General features: G+C 47.3%; 1 pseudogene; it reads left to right on the forward strand.

Moving 5' to 3' along the window:
• The first annotated feature begins 10627 nt into the window (after positions 1-10627).
• LOC133078414 (small ribosomal subunit protein uS8-like) lies at positions 10628-11277 on the forward strand (annotated as a pseudogene).
• The last annotated feature ends 1008 nt before the right edge of the window (positions 11278-12285 follow it).

The raw sequence follows: 12285 nt of genomic DNA on the forward strand, positions 1-12285 counted from the left end.
GATTTCCACTCAGGAACCCCCTGAGTTTTCAAGACCCTGAGGCTGGCTCAGGTGTCCCTCTAGGCTCCTCCAGCCCCTTGGATGCCCCCATCCCAGCCCTGCCCACTCTGGGTGGTCACTATCTGGGGATGGGTCTGTGCCCTCCCTTGGGCCAGGGATGGGAACCGTCACAACCACCGCTGAGTCCCCCCAGCATTGCCCTGCATGGGGCTAGGCACACAGTAGGGACTCTGGGAATGTGGGTTGAGTCTTTTAGAAACAGGAAGGAAAGGAGGAAGCGGAACCCTTGGGTCCATCAGGGCCAAGAATCATGGGAACTTCATGCATTCTGGCCTGGCTGGGAAGCTGCAGCCTGGGGGACTGGAGACTGGCCCAGACCTTCCCTTCCTACATTTCTAATTATTTATTTAAAAGTTGGCTTGTCTGGGCTGCTCTGCCCTGCCTCCCCCAGCTGCAAGCTGCCCAGCCCCTGTGGCTTGTGGTACAACGTGTAACTCGGGTTTCTTGAGGCCCAGCGTGGGTGTGTCTGGCGCTGCCCTCCACACCTCCCCCCAGATCCAGCCAAGGCCATAAGAGCTGTTTTCCAAGGCAGTTGCCCCTGCCACCACTCCAGGTCCTGCCGTGGGACCCCAAGAGGTGTCCAGGGGCTCGGGTGACCTGGAGAGAAAGACATTTGATGCTTCCAGGGAGACAGGCTAGGATAATGGGCAAGGGCATGGGGGTAGGGCCAGAGAGATGAGCCCTCCCACTACTTAGCTGACCTTGGACAAAGGATTCCACCTCTGAGCCTCAGGTCCTCATGTCTGAAACAGGATGAAGGTAGTTTCTACCCCAGAGGTGGCACGGGAATGAAACGAAACCACATGACAAAAGCCCTTAGCATGGGTCTGGACAATGTAATAAGAGCCGGTATATTGGGGAGGCTTTTATTCCTGTGATTATTAGCGTCTCCCTTTAGAGAGCCCTGGTCAGAGGCGAGCCAGGCCCCGTACAAGGGGGAGGCCGAGGGGACACAGGACGAGTGTGAAGGACGAGGCCTGGGCAGGAGCCAGTTCTGAGGGCAGATAGTCACACAGCATGTTCCTGGGACTGTGTGGGCACCGTCTCTGTGGGCAGCTGGCCGGAAGGACTAGGACGTCGTGAGTCTGCAGACAATTCCCACCTCTGACTGCCTGGGGCTCGAGACCTGGAGAGTGCGGCCTGGGCCCATGAAATCTGCGGACATGTTAGAAACCTGTGGGTCCAGGGAATTCCCTGGTGGTCCAGTGGTTAGGACTCAGCGCTTCCACTGCCGTGGCCCAGGGTTCAATCCCTGTTTGGGGAACTGAGATCCCCCGCAAGCTTGGCGGCGTGGCCAAAACAAACAAACAAAAAAACAGAGAAAAAAGAAAAGGGGTCCAATCCCCTCTTGGTACAGACAAGGAAACTGAGTTCCAAAGACCCACAGCAAATTATTGCAAGAGCCAGGGGAGGAGCCGTGAGCCATGCCAGCTAAGGTCCCTGGTGGGGGTTGGGTATCAGGCCTGGAAGAGAGAAGGGCCCGAACCATCCAGGATAACAAAGCCTCAAGTTCTCACAGCCTGAGAAGGACATCAGGCTACATTCCATCTAATTTTCTTTTTTCAAAGTACCCATGAAGGGCTTCCCTGGTGGCGCAGTGGTTAAGAATCCGCCTACCAATGCAGGGGACACGAGTTTGAGCCCTGGTCCGGGAAGATCCCACATGCCACGGAGCAGCTAAGCCTGTGTGCCACAGCCTGCGAGCCTGTGCTCTAGATCCTGCGGGCCACAACAACTGAGTGTGCATGCCACAACTACTGAAGCCTGTATGCCTAGAGCCCGTGCTCCACAACAAGAGAAGCCACCGCAATGAGAAGCCCGTGCACCGCAATGAAGAGTAGCCCCGCTCGCCACAACTAGAGAAAGCCCACACGCAGCAACGAAGACCCAACACAGCCAAAAATTAATTAATTTATTTATTAATTTAAAAAACAAAAAACAAAGTACCAATGTAAAAGAATTTTTGAGTTGAAATTCACACAAAAATTAACAATATTAAAGTGTATGACTCAGTGGCATTTAGTACATTCACTTCCGCGTAGTTCCAAATCATTCTCATCATTTTCCCAAAGGAAACCGAACACCCATTCAGCAGTCACTCCCCATCCCTTCCCCACAGATCCTGGCAGCCATTAATCTGCTTTCTGTCTCTATGGATTTGCCTATTCTGGACATTCATACAAATGGAATCATACAATACGGGATTGTGATAGTCTGAGTGTTTGTGTCCTCCGCCCCAATTCGTATGTTGGAACCTACATTGCAGCACTATTTACAATAGCCAAGACGTGGAAGCAACCTGAATGTCCATCAACAGATGAATGGATAAAGAAGAATGAGATATTACTCAGCCATAAAAAAGAATGAACTAATACCACTTGCAGCAACATGGATGGACTTAGAGATTATCATTCTAAGTGAAGTGAGCCAGACAGAGAAAGACAAATATCATATGATATCGTTTATATGTGGAATCTTAAAAAAAAATGATATAAGTGAACTTATATACAAAAAAGAAATGAACCCACAGACATAGAAAACAAACTTATGGTTACCAAAGGGGAAGGGGGTAGGGGTAAATTAGAAGTTTGGGATTAACATATACACACCACTATATACAAAACAGATAACCAACAAGGACCTACTGTATAGCACAGGGAACTATACTCAATATTTTGTAATAACCTATAAGGGAAAAGAATCTGAAAAAAAAAATAGATATATATGTATGTAAAAAAAAAAAAAGCAAAAAAACCTAACTCCCCAGGGTGATGGTATTAGGAAGTGGGGCCTTTGGGAGGTGGTTAGGTCATGAGGGTGGAGCCCTCAAGATTGGGATTAGTGCCCTTATAAAAGGGGCTCCCGAGACATCCCTCGCCCCTTCTGCCCATGTGAGGATACAATGAGAAGTCTACAACCCAGAAGAGCGCCCTCACCCAACCATTTACCCTGATCTTGGACTTCCAGCTTCCAGAACTGTGAGAAATACATTTGTGTTATTCATAAGCCACCCCATCTGTGGTATTTTGTTATAGTAGCAGCCTGAACAAGCTAAGGCAGTCACCTTTTGCATCTGGCTTATTTCACTGGGCAATCCACCCAATATTTTGATTTAACAATAATAACTAACATTTATTGAACACTTAACTATATCCCAGGTACTACCCCAAGGGCTGTGCATGTATTAACCTACCTGAGCCTCTCAATAAGCAGGCGTGTGGGGTTCTTTTATTGTCCTCATTTTATAGTCCAATAAACAGAGGTACAGAGAACTCACACAGCTGGTAAGTGGTAGAGTCAGGCTTTTCTCTCTCCTTTTTATTTTTATTATTTTTTTTAGCACGGTCAGCCTGTTTTTTTTGTTTGTTTGTTTTGGCCGAGCCGCACAGCATGTGGGATCTTAGTTCCCCGACCAGGGATTGAACCCGTGCCCCTGCAGTGGAAGCACGGAGTCTTAACCACTGGACCACCAGGGAAGTCCCAGCCTCATTATTTTTGTACTGTGGTAAAATATACATAACATATTGCTGACACTTTTAAACATTTTGAAGTATACAATTCAGTGGCCTTGAGTACATTCACAGTGTCGTGCAACCATCACCACTATCTAGTTCTGAAACTTTTTCATCATCCCAGGATTTGAACCCAGGTTTTTTCTACCTCCAGAGCCCAAGCAGCTATTCCTACCCTGCCTCTCAGTTGAAGAATTTAGCATGGGGGCGAGAACTTATCTTCCCCTTGGAGTTCAGCCTGCAGGATGCTATGTGGCTATCGGGTTGTCCACTATGCCCAGCCAGGATCTGGGTTTACTAGCACCAGTTCTGGACTGTTTTCTCTGCCTGGAACCTTCCCTTCCACCTCCCAGCTCTTTGCCTCCTGTGACCATGAGGGGGATTTCTAAAGGCAGGAGCTGCCAAAGGGTCCCAATGTGGAAGAGAACAGAACTGACAGGCCAAGACTGGCTTCATGGGATCGTCCGAGCTCCTGAAACCAGCTATGCCTGAAGCCAGCCAACTCGACGATTTTTTCACTCAGATGAGCCAATCAATTCCTGATTTTGCCGAAGACAGTTACACTGGGGTTTTCAGCCTCTTGAAACAAAAAGGGACATAACTGGGACTTCTCTGGCAGGCCAGTGGTTAGGACTTCGAGCTTCCACTGCAGGGGGCATGGGTTCAACCTCTGGGTGGGGAAGTAAGATTCCACATACCATGCGGCGCCGGCCAAAAAAAAAACAGGGACAGAACCAGTGGAGTGGGAGCTAGCCTGGTGATTAAGGTGCTGGGCAATAAATTCCCAGAGAAGGGACAGGCATGAACAAACAAGAGTGGGTGGGGACATGGCCCATTTCAGGGGACAGACAGCAGATTATCAAGGTGGCTGCAATGTGGAATTTACGAGGGGTCACAGTGGGGTCATGGTGCAACCTTCCACTTGCAAAAAGAAAGGGACAAGCCCTGACGATGAGGGGCCTAGGCCTTGGGAGAACCTGCAGGCTTCGTCCTAGGAGTAGCAGGAGTCATCAGAGGGTTTAAGCAGCAGAGTGATACAATCAAATTTGCATCCTTATTAGAAGCCTCTGCACTCTGACCCATTTGCTGGTGGCTGTGGAAATTGGTACAGCCTCCATGGAAAGGCATTAGGCAACAGGCATTCACGTTAGAAGGTCCCATGCCCTCTGACACAGCAGTTCTTCTTCAAGGGATTTATTCTACAGTTATAGTCGCACACGTGGGAAATCAGCGCTGTTTGTGTTTGCAAGAGACTGGATGCCAGCCAAGCACCCATCAGGAAGGGACCAGCAAAATACGTTATGACCCATCCATGCATTGGAATACTATGCAGCTTTACAAAAGAGTAAGCCAGATCTATATGCATTTCAGTGGTGTGCTGGTAAATGTTTAACCGTCGGCTCTTTGGGGGAGAAAACAGTCCTGATTTGTAGCGTTTGCCAACGTCTGTGGTGTAAAATACTCCCATCACGGCTGACTTTAAGCTACCAATGTGACCTCGCTGAATGCAGTGTTGGAAGATATCCTCAATACCTCACCATGATGTGGGATTTTCATAACCTCTAGAACACAGATAGCATTAAAATGTAGTAGAATAATTAGGAAGTGATTAATTGACTACTTCTCATGGTTTTGTGTAATAGAATGTATTCAGTTGTAAGTTTGTATAATTTAAGTTTTAGTAAAAGCTATGTTTAACAACAGGCTTGCAAAATTCCCGGAAGTTTAGCAATCAGCCCTCACAAACTGTTACAAGCCAGCCCCCGCACACCACTGAGACCGCTCCAAGATGAGACAGCACAGCCAATTTATGGACAAGGATCTACAGGACTGTATCTCACCCCCACACACAAACTCTCCGCCTTACTTACTCCTCTCCAGCCTGGATCTGGAACACTTCAGGCTCACACCCACCTCAGTGCCTTTGCACTTGCTGTTCCACTCTTCCCCTCACATAACCACATGACTCGTTTCCTTACCTCCTCCAGGCCTTTGCTCAAATGTCACCTTTATCAAGGCTTTCTCTGAGCATCCTGTAAAAAAATAGAAACCCTCCTGCCTCCTCAACACTCCAGCTTCTTTGACTGCTCTCTGTTTTATCAGCAGCACTGACTGTGCCATCTGACCTACTATGTAATGTTAAAATGTACTTGTCATTTTATTTATCGACTGTCTGTCTCCCCCACTAGAATGTCAGCTCCATGAAGGCAGAGAGTTTTGACTGTTTTCTTCTCTGCTGGATCCCCAGTGCCTAGAAGAGTGCCTGGCATATAGTAGGTGCTGAATAAATATTTGTTGACTAAACAAGTATACACATAAGGAAAAAAATAAAGCACAGACTATTTACAAGAGCCAAGACAGGGAAGCAACCTAAGTGTCCATCAACAGATGAAAGGATGGAGAAGACGTGGTATATATACACAATGGAGTACTACTCAGCCATAAACAAGAATGAAACAATGCCATTTGCAGCAACGTGGATGGACCTAGAGATTATCATACTTAGTGAAGTAAGTCAGACAGAGAAAGACAACTATCACATGATATCATTTATATGTGGAATCTAAAAAAAAAAAAATGATACAAATGGGGAATTCCCTCATGGTCCAGTGGTTAGGACTCAGCGCTTTCACTGCTGGCGCCTGGGTTCGATGCCTGGTTGTGGAACTACGATCCCACAAGCCACATGGTGCGGCCAAAAAAAAAAAAAAAGATGCAAATGAACTTATTTACAAAACAGAAACAGACTCACACATGGAAAGCAAATTTATGGTTACCAAAGGGGAATGGGGGTGGGGTGAGGGATAAATCAGGAGTTTGGGATTAACAGATACATACTACTGTATATAATATAGATAAACAACAAGGACCTACTGTATAGCATAGGGAACTCTATTCAGTATCTTGTAATAATCTATAATGGAAAAGAATCTGAAAAGGTATATATATATATATATATATATATATACACACACACATATATATACATATATATGTATATATATATATATCTGAATCACTTTGTTGCTCACCAGAAACTAACACAACATTGTAAATCAACTATACTTCAATTTAAAAAATAAATAAGTAAAATAAAATAAATAAGGTGCCGAATCATGTAAATAACCTGAATAATATTCCCCTATCTGTATTTACAAATGATAGACTATCTCTGGGAGAAAATCCAAGAAACTGGTGGCCCCAGTGCCTCCCAGGAAGGGCCCCAGGGAGGAAGGGAGAAGAGAAAGCTTTCACTGTATCCTCTCGTGCACCTTTAAAAATCTGTGCCATGTGCCTTTAATTACCTATTAATATTTTTTTCAAGTGTTCTATTAAAAGCACCGCCTCAGGCTGCCGCGGGGAGCTGGGCCCTGGAAGAGGGAGAGCCTGGGCCAGGAGGCCAGGGCAGTGACCCGGGAGCGGGGACCGGATGGGGTTGCCAATACTTCACGGCCTGTTCCAGAAGGTCCAGCTGTGGAATGTTCTACACGACGCCCTTAGAAGGCTCTGAGAGGGGAGGCCTGTCCCTCAGGCCTGGCTTTTGCCAGCCAGACAGGCGGGTCTCCCAAAAAGGCACCTTGGGCCCTCCCTCCGCCGCTACATAAAAAGATCCCAATAAGATGCCACCTTCTGAAACCGGCCAGTGGATAAAAGCTCCTCTCTTTTCCTCTCCCTCCTCCTTCCGGCTCATCTCCCGACCCCCTCGCCCTCCCCTCCCCTCGCCCTCGCCCTCCCCTCCCCTCGCCCTCGCCCTCCCCTCGCCCTCGCCCTCCCCTCGCCCTCCCCTCCCCTCGCCCTCGCCCTCGCCCTCGCCCTCGCCCTCCCCTCGCCCTCCCCTCGCCCTCGCCCTCCCCTCGCCCTCGCCCTCCCCTCGCCCTCGCCCTCGCCCTCCCCTCCCCTCGCCCTCCCCTCGCCCTCGCCCTCCCCTCGCCCTCCCCTCGCCCTCCCTCCTCTCTCCACCTCCTCCTCCATCCTCCTTCTCCCCCTCCCTCCGCCGGCTCCTCCCTCCAGCCACGCACCACCTCCCCCAGCGCCTCTGAAACACCAGCGCTCTCTCTGCTCCACGGCTTTGCCCGTGCTGTTGCCTCTGACGGGAACTCCTTTCCTCTACCACTTCACCGGCCCCTGCTTTAACCCAGAGGTCTTAGCTTCCTTCCTTCACGTCACAAAGATTTACCAGGCATCGACAGTTGGTCGGGCGCCCTGCCAGGGGTGAGGGAGCAGGCGCTGAGGAGAGGTCACATCCTAGCTGGGAAGGGCAGGGAGTAGAGTAGTCAGCAGAAACTAGAAACAAGGGAATTCTTAAAAAACAGCTAAATGCTGCAAGAATGAGTTGTCTCCAGTCTGAAAGAGGAGAAGGAGCCTGCCTGCTGAGGAACTGGGGAGAATCAGGAGGAGGGAACATCAAGTGCAATGGCTGTTGAGGATGGGAATGAGCTTGGAGAGTTCAGGAATCAAAAAGGCCAGTGTGGGGCTTCCCTGGTGGCACAGTGGTTGAGAATCCGCCTGCCAATGCAGGGGACACGGGTTCGAGCCCTGGTCTGGGAAGATCCCACATGCCGTGGAGCAACTAGGCCCATGAGCCACAACTACTGAGCCTGCGCATCTGGAGCCTGTGCTCCGCAACAAGAGAGGCCGCGATAGTGAGAGGCCCGCGCACCGCAATGAAGAGTGGCCCCTGCTCGCCGCAACTAGAGAAAGCCCTCGCACAGAAACGAAGACCCAGCACAGCCCAAAATAAAATAAATAAATAAATAAATAAATAATTAAAAAAAAAAAAAAGGCCACTGTGGCTAGATTCGAGGGAGTGAGGGAAAGTGTCATCAGATGCAGCCGAAAAGGTAGGTTTCCATGAGGATGTCAGAGACTCTGTGAGGAGCTTGGCATCTCCTCCTCCAGGAAGCCCTCCTTGACTGCGTCAGGCACACTCACCCTAACCCTGTTCACTCTAAGCTGTAGCTGTCTGGTCACAGGCCTGTCTGTCCCACTGCCCTGTGAGGGCAGAGCCAGTCACCACTGTGTCCCCAGCACTGCACAGCACATGCCTGGCTACACAGCAGGTGCTCAGAAAATGCCCTGGTCATCCCCAGGAAGGCTTGCCTTCTCTACCTCCTTGCCTCCCCTCTGCCTATGCCTCTTCCTGACCCAGCCCAGCCTCTTTCATCCCATCCTCAAAGGCTCATCTGGGGAGGATGCCCATCCTCTTTCATCTTATCCTCAAAGGCCCATCTGGGGAGGATTCCCAGCTCCAGCCACCTCTGATGGGCTGCAGACCCAAGGTGAAGGCTCTGAAGTCACCTCTAGAGCTGGCTTTGGGCTGGGCCAGTGTCAGGGAGGCTCCGAGGAGACTCAGCTTCCCAGATTTGAGTGTTCCAGGATGAAGAATGGAAGGGGGGCTGGACAGCATGTGGAACCAGCCAAGGGGCCCAGTTGTTTCCCCATCACTATAATCACATCACTTCCAGTTTCTGACTCATTTCGTGCCAGGTGCTGGGCTAATTTTTAAAAATAATGTCATTTATTAATTTAAATGGATAAGATCCGGTCAGGGTGCAAAATTCAGAAGCCTCAAAAAGCCTGTGGGAGAAAGTATCTCTATTTCACAATTTTAAAAGGCTGGAAAAAAGCACTCCTCACGTTGAGTGGGGGCAGCTCAATTTTTTTTTTTTTTTTTGGCGTCAAATCAAATTTTTAAACAATGTGGATCTGCTGTCCACCCAGTTCCCCTTCCTGGAGGCAACTATCATTACCAGTTTCACCCAAAATGTTTATTCAAAAAATATTTAGTGAACACCTACTACGTGCCAGGCACTATTCTATGGGCTGAAGATATAATGGTGAACAAAAGAGGCTAAAGTCCCAGTGCTCATGGAGCTGATATTCTAAATGGAAGAGACAGATGCTAGACACACAGATAAGGAGACTATGGAGTGTGTCAAAAGGTGAGACATTCTGTGGAGAAAAATAAAGAACAGGTGGGAGATAGGGACTGGGAAATCAATTTTTTTTGTTTTCTTTTATAGAAAGGTCAGAGAAGATCAAATCACAGTTTGATGGGGATGATCTAGATTCCTAGTTCGAGAGGAGAAGCAGAGGAAAGAGGGGAGAATGGCTGGAGTGTGGTCCTTGAATTGGCAAGAGGGGAAGGGTCCCTGGGCTCCAGAGTAGTTCATCATTAGTAGGGAATGTCTGTTTTCCAGAGATGGCCATGACAATCTCTCCTGTCCCACATGCTCTTACAGGGTGACCTCAACATTCCTCCTATTGTGTGTGTTTTGTGTGGGATTATGTTTTCTCCCTTTGAACCTGGGCAGAAATTTGTGACTGCCTTGACCTATAAAGTATGGTGGAGGTGAGGCTTCCAAGGCTACATCATCAAATGCCAGGCACTTCCCACTTGCTGTTAGGGCACTCATTCTTGGAACCCATCTGCCATGCTGTGAGGAAGCTCAGCTAGCCCATGCAGAGAGACCACATGGAGAGGTCCCATGAAGATGCTCTAGCTGACAGCTCAGCCGAGGTCCCAGCCAGCAACTGCCAGCACCATCTGCCCAGACATGAGTGAAGACTCCTCCAGCTGATTCTAGCTCCCAACCATCGAGTCACCCCCAGTCTGCAAGTCTTGCCAGCTGAGGCTCCAGACATCAGGGAGCAAAGACAAGCTGTCCTTGCTGTGCCTTGTTCAAATTCCTGACCTATAGAATCCATGACTACAATACAAGGATTGTTTTACACCACTAAATTCTGGGGCTGTTTGTTATGCAGCAGCAGGTAACTGGTACCCCAAATAATAGAAGAAAAGGTGGGTAGATGAGTAGAGGAGCTGGGGAAGTTTCCTTCTGATGGGTTCTCCTTTCTCAGTGAAGTAGGAAGCAAAGTCCCCACTGAAAGTGGGCAGGAAGGGAGAAGGTGCAGGAGTTTGAGGAGAGAGGAGAAGTTAAAAAGTCTAGGAAACAACCCGTGTCCATCAAACAATGAAGGGATAAACAAAACGCACTATATCCACACAATGGAATATTATTCAGCCGCTCTTTTTGTGCCACCATTATGCTGGCATGAATGACCAGGACGATGTTCTCAAGAGCATTAACAATGCCAAAATGAGAGTCACATGCCAAGTTCTTGTTAGGCTATGCTCCAAAGTCATTTTCCAGTTTCTGAGTGTGATGATGAAGCATGGTTACATTGGTAAACTTGAAATCACTGATGATCACAGAGCTGGGCAAATTGTTGCAAACCTCACAAGACCATCCCATTAGTTTGGTTTCATTATACTGACGACCACAGCTGGCATCATGGACCAAGAGGAAGCACGACAAAAACACATAGGAGGGAGGGCTTCCCTGGTGGTGCAGTGGTTAAGAATCCGCCTGCCAATGCAGGGGACACGGGTTCGAGCCCTGGTCTGGGAAGATCCCACATGCCGTGGAGCAACTAAGCCCGTGAGCCACAACTACTGAGCCTGTGTACCACAGCTACTGAAGTCCGCACACCTAGAGCCCATGCTCTGCAACAAAAGAAGCCACCACAATGAAGCCTGCGCACCGCAACAAAGAGTAGCCCCCGCTCGCCACAACTAGAGAAAGCCCACGCACAGCAATGAAGACCCAACACAGCCAAAAATAAATAAAAATAAAATTAATTAATTAAAATTAAAAAAAAGAAAACACACACAGGAGGGAAAGTCCTGAGATTCTTTTTCTAGAGATGTAATACATACAAACATACAGATACAATACCTCAATGGAAAAAAAAATGAAGTGAAATTCTGACACATGCTATGACATAGATGAACCTTGAAAATCTTATGCTGAGTGAAATAAGCCAGACACAAAAGGACAAATATTGTATGATTCCACTTACACAGTGTACCTAGAATAGGCACAGTTACAGAGATGGAAAGTAGAATAAAGTTTACAGGCGCTGGGAGGAGGAGGGAGTGGGGAGTTATTGTTTAATGGGTACAGAGTGTCTGTTGGGGATGATGAAAAAGTTCTGGAAATGGATGGTGGTGATGGTAGCATTACATTGTGAACATGCTTAATGACACCAAATTATACATTTTTAAATGGTTAAAATGGTAATTTTAAAAAAAAATGAAGTATAGTTGATTTACAATATTGTGTTAGTTTCAGGTGTACAGCACAGTGACTTAGATATACATATAGATTTTTTAAAAATTCTTTTCCATTATAGGCTATTACAAGATATTGACTATAATTCCCTGTGCTACTCAGTAAATACTTGTTTATTTTTTATATAGTAGTGTGTGTCTGTTAATTCAATACTCCTAATTTATCTCTCCCCCTTCTTACCCCTTTGGTAACCATAATTTTGTTTTCTATGCCTGTGAGTCCGTTTCTGTTTTATAAATAAGTTCATTTGTATTATCTTTTAGATTCCACATATAAGTGATATCACATAATATTTGTCTTTCTCTGTCTGACTTACTTCACTTAGTATGACAATCTTAGGTCCATCCATGTTGCTGCAAATGGCATTATTTCATCATTCTTTTTTATGGCTGAGTAATATTCCATTGTATATATATACCACATCTTCTTTATCCATTATCTGTTGATGGACACTTAGGTTGCTTCCATGTCTTGGCTATTGTAAATAGTGCTATGAACATTGGGGTGCATGTATCTTTTCAAATTAGAGTTTTCGGTTTTTTTCCAGATATATGCCCAAGAGTGGGATTGCTGGATCA

The sequence above is a fragment of the Eubalaena glacialis genome, chromosome 18, assembly GCF_028564815.1.
Source record: "Eubalaena glacialis isolate mEubGla1 chromosome 18, mEubGla1.1.hap2.+ XY, whole genome shotgun sequence".
Taxonomy (NCBI): domain Eukaryota; kingdom Metazoa; phylum Chordata; class Mammalia; order Artiodactyla; family Balaenidae; genus Eubalaena; species Eubalaena glacialis.